Genomic DNA, 5,451 nt, shown 5'->3' with positions numbered 1-5,451 from the left:
GGAGGGGGTGATGAGGTGGGGAGAGGTCTCCATGGAGCACGAAGCCTTGGACAAGTCTTTTTAAGAAGAGGAAGATGGGGACTTTAAAGGCAAATATCATTTATTGCACTCAAGAATATTGCTTTTGAGCTGCACAATGCCTGCTTCTCATTATGTAGAAGGATGTGTGTGTGTGTTAGATTTAAAGGCGCCCAACATCACTATAAAGCAGTTTCATTCTACACAGGGTAGTTTCAGGTTTCTATAGTAAGCTACTATTTAATCACGCTAGTTACTGTTTGTATTAATTAGAATAATAATGATGACAACACAAATGCACGTATGACCACTGGTTACTTACAACAGAAACACACAAAATGTGCAAATTCAGGTGATTCACCCAAATTACTAGTGCAATCTCTTTCTCAAATAGGAAGAAGCTGAAAACCTGTCATCCCTCGTCACATTTGTGATGCCCTGTCTCCATTTACTTTCACTTCTTAGGAGCTCACTCATCTCTAATGACAACTCAGGAACTTCTGTTTTCCATTTTAATCTCTGAGTAAATGATTTTTAAAATATCGCCTACAGTATTTATCAGGAAATTATTGCAGTATGAATCTGCATTATGAATTTGATGCACAAAAGTTTGAGTGTGTGTTCCAGTTAGGTTGGAACTTGGCTATTTTTCTTACTGTACATTCAACATATGCCATGGGCATGGTATAAAATATGTTTTTACAGCTAGAAAAAAGTGTTAGAGGCCTTTTTGTCAACATTGAATGTTTGTCTTTTAGAGTCAAGAGAATTCTGTGATCCTTGAATCATTCTAAATCACAATTTAAAAGTGTGATATGTGGAAATTAAGGATCTGACAAAAGTAAAAGGAAAGAAATTATGAGAAAAGAGAATCCTAAAATAATTTTGTAGTATTTTTGCAGTAAAAGTGCATGTAGAGTACTGAAGACTTTGTGAGAGGTCTGAAATTAAGGTTAAACATGTATTTTTTAAAACTGTTCTCAAGTACTGTGGCAGAGATGGCCAGCTGTCCACCAAAATCCATTGTCCCTTTTATGGTTAGAGCTGTTGCCAGAACATGGCTGCTGAGCTAGGGTCTAGACTTCACAGCCTCCCTTGCATCTGAGTGTGGCCATATGATGGTTTTCTGGCCAATGGAATGTGAGCAGGAGTGACTTTTGTCACTTCTGGGTCAAGACTTTAAAGAAGCAAGTATGTCTTTCTCTCTGCAATTTCCTCTCCCATTTCCTTTTTGTCCTCCTCCATCTGGCACATGACAGTGAGGACCTAATGGAGGTGAAGCCACAGATGAACAGAACCTGGGTCCCCAAGTCACCATCTAGAAGAAAGCTGCCTGTCAACCGGAAGCACTACATGAGCAAGAAATAGGCCTCAACATGTGTAACAGTTGTAAGACAATGGAAATTTATTTGTTACAGCAGCTACTGATACCCCAGCAATACATGTACCCTTATTACTGCCATTTACTGGAAATTTCCAATAAAGGATTCTGCTGGACTTTAATGAAGATGAGACTTAACTTGTAATTAGCAGACCATTTGGACACAGATTTTTTTAAAAAATTGTGGTGAAAAACACATAACATGAATTTATCCTCTTTACCATGTTTAAGTGTACATTACAGTATTGTTAACTATATGTACATTGCTGTACATCAGAACTCTAGAACTTTTCCATCTTGCAAAACTGAAACCTTGTACCCATTGAACAACTGGACACATATTTTTAAAAATCTCTAATTAACAGTTTGTATTCTTAAGGAGGTAAACTATTTTCTTGAAGTCTTAATTTCAGTACAAGCACAGTGTAACATTTAAAATGGTACAGCCCTTGCTATGTTCCAGGCACTGTTCTAAGTGCCTTTTTTTTTTTACAGTTGTTACAAAATATTGGCAGTATTCCCCGTGTTGTACAAAACACCCTTGTGGTCTGACTTGCACCCAATAGTTTGTACCTCCCACTCCCCACTCCCATATTTCCCCTCCCTCTTCTAAGTGTTTTTAATATAACATTGCAACCTGACAAAAAGAAGTACAAGACTTCTACTGGGAAAAAAATAAAACTGTATTGATAGACAAAACTCCCTTTTTTATATCAGACTTAGGACTGATTATCACATATTTCCAACTAAATCTTAGATAATAAAGTTTAATATAAAGAAGGATATTTAAAATAATTACAAAGTGATTTATTACAAATACGAATGTTCATTAAAATAGACACACAAACATGACATGTTTCATACTCCTGATGTTTTCCTTCTTGTGGTGATGACTGCACTGAGTTTTCTTACTGAGATCCTTCTCTTAGCCTGGCCTGCCACAGCACTGTTAATGTTTCTGCCCTGGGCCCAGGCATCCTGTTAAAAGAGTTGGTGAATGGAGCGATTATAAGAACCCCAAGTCAATCTTCATCCAGAAAGCATACCAAAGGGTTGCTAATGGACCTTCAACTAGAATAGGAGTTTTATCCTTCACTGTCTTGACTCCAGCACTACTCTCCAGAGCTACAAATAAATACAGAAAAAATTACCAGGCTTGTCCCTACCTACAAGAAATGACCCATTACCATCATTTGGAGCCCACTCCAAATCATACAAAAATGCTCACTCTAAATGTACTGTGATTGCTGTTGACTTGGTTACATTTCCCAAATCAGTTGTTTGGGGTGGGGAACCTTCAACTCCACAGTTTAAATTTAGATCAAGCTCCCATATCAAATTCCCACACTCCCTCTTTATTTTAACCTCCCAGAATAATACTCTCTTTAATCCTTCGCTGTCCTTCCTGCTTATCTGCTTTCATTTTTCTTATATCCTAATCCACTTCATAAGATCCGTTCAGGCTCCTATCAAGGCTAATGCTTTAGTCTCCTCCTGGCTCTCAGCAATCTCCTCTCTTTTGGTTCGAACAGCTGGGATCCTGAAGCCCTCACTCTCAGGCTCAGTCATACACTTGATGTTTGGGAACAACTCTCGGTCAGGTCTAGAGCATTTAAAGAGCCCAGCTTAGTATCTGGACAACTTAGCCTCAAGTCAGCCTGTCGGCTGACATCCTTTGAACATTTGCCATGTGTTTATTCAACATCTACCCCTGATACTATTCATTCCCTACCATGTGCAGGCACTGTGTAACGCAATGGAGACCCAACCAATACTGAGACATAGTCCTTATCTTGAGGGTCTTTCAATTTTGAAGTGTAGACGGGCAAGATAACCAGCAATCACAGTAGAGGGGTTAGTGCTACAAAGTTGTTTGTAGGATGCTTTGGGAACCCCTAGGGGAGGCATCAACCTTGGTAGCACGGGGTGGGTATGGAAGAAGGAGTCAGAAAAAACTTCCCAGAAGTGCTGATTTCTGTACGAGGATCTGGAGGATGAGTAGGAGTTATATAAACACATAAGGAAGAAGTGTATGTGTGTGTGTGCGTGTGTGCGTGTGTGTGTATATGTGTTCTATTTATCTGTCTATTTATCTATCTGTTCTATTCTATTGAGAGAGACAGGCCAGAGGATAAGCAGAGCATAGTATGTTCCGGGAACTTTTTTTAATTTACTTTTTTATTTTTAAATTTTAAAAATTGAAGTATAGTCGATTTACAATGTTGTATTAATTTCTAGTGTACAGCATAGTGACAGTTACACATATACATATTTCTTTTCATATTTTTCATTATAGGCCATTATAAGGTATCGAATATCATTCTCCGTGCTATAGAGTAGGATCTTGTTGTTTATCTGTTTTATGTAGTAGTTAGTATCTACAAATCCTGAACTCCCAGTCTATCCCTCCCCACCTCCTTTCCCCCCGGTAACTGTAAATTTGTTTTCTACGTCTGTGAGTCTGTCTCTGTTTTGTAAATAAGTTCATTTGTGTCTCTCTTTTTTTTTTTTTTTAGATTCCACATATAAGTGATATTATATGGTATTTTGCTTTCTCTTTCTGGATTACTTCACTTAGTATAACGATCTCCAGGTCTATCCGTGTTGCTGCAGATTGTTCTAGGAACTCTGAGTAGGTCTGTTTGGCAGTATAACACAGTAGTTAAGATCATGATCTCAAAGCCAGATCACATGGGTTTGAATTCTGACTGCTGCTATGTGACCTTGGGCAAGATACTTAATCTCTTTTTGCCTCAGTTTCCTCATCTATAAAATAGAAATCATAATAGAATCTGCCTTAGAGGACTGTTTGTGAGAAATAATAAACAACATGTACAAGTACTTAGAATGATGCTGGCCATAGAACATAATAATAAGGGTTTGCTATCATTGAACTCTAGTATGAAATGAAAAATACGGGGTGGCCAAACGAAACTCTTGTGTGCCATGGTGAGAAGTTTGGATTTTAGAAACATTTACTGAATCCCTGCTGCCCTCAGGATAAACAGGGAAATTATGCATCCCATCTGCCTTAAACAGATCACTCTGCTGCAGTACAGACATCTGCCTAGAGGGGCCCTGCTGGAGGAAAGTCGGCTTGGCCATAGCCCTTGCTGGGAAGCTGCTGAGCTTCTTGCTCCAACCGTGCACCACTGAGTGGCCACTGGGACAGGCCACTGCGGGACAGGCTGGGTTGGGAAAATGACGAGTTCACACATGGCCTTTGAAAAGCTTGCGGAAGCAAGTGTAAATGTCTCTTGAGCAGCTGGATATTTAGTTCTGAAGACAAGATTTGGCAGTCGTTAGCATTACAAAGATACTTAAAGGCCTAGAAGTACAGTTAAGATTATCAAGGGAAGCTGGACAAATGGAGAGAAAAAAATGGTTCTGAGAACACTGAGAAAGACCATCACTGAAGAGACATGAGCAAAAGAAGAGCCCTTGAAGGATATCGAGAAGGCGTAACTGGAGAGGCAAGAAAATCTAGAAGTGCCTAGAGTTATATAAGCAAAAGGGGGCAATCAGTTCAGAAGACAGGAGTCATCAACAAATGCTGCTAAGAAAGTGCATGAGATAAGAAGGGAAAACAGTCCATTTGTGACCGAGGGGACTTCAGCAAGAAGAGTTTCAGTGGAATGTTTGGCAGAAGCCAGGTTGCAGTACACCAGGAGGTGAATGGAGGACAGTGAATGTAGGAGAGTGAATGGAATTCAGGAGGGAAGATTCAAGAAGACAGTGAGTTTGGGAAGCTAGTGGATTCAAGACATTTAGAGGTGAAAAGGGAGAGATGGAGCATGGTAGGGGAGTTGAAGGGCGAGCTGTTTAAATGCTGGTGGTAGACAGCCAGCAGAGGAAGAAGATGACAGGGGTGATAAGTGGAGAGAGAAAAAAGTGTCTAAGGTGGGTTAGGAAGCAGGTCGGAGGATGGCAGGAGGAGGGACAGCTCTTGCTTTGGGGAAGAAGGAAAGAATCAGGGATGGGTATGAATGCAGGAAGATGAAAGGACTGAAGCTGAGAGAATTCTCTTCTGATGGTCACCAGTGGGGAAGTAG

This window comes from Camelus bactrianus, chromosome 5 (assembly GCF_048773025.1).
Source record: "Camelus bactrianus isolate YW-2024 breed Bactrian camel chromosome 5, ASM4877302v1, whole genome shotgun sequence".
Taxonomy (NCBI): domain Eukaryota; kingdom Metazoa; phylum Chordata; class Mammalia; order Artiodactyla; family Camelidae; genus Camelus; species Camelus bactrianus.
This window is presented reverse-complemented; position numbering follows the sequence as displayed.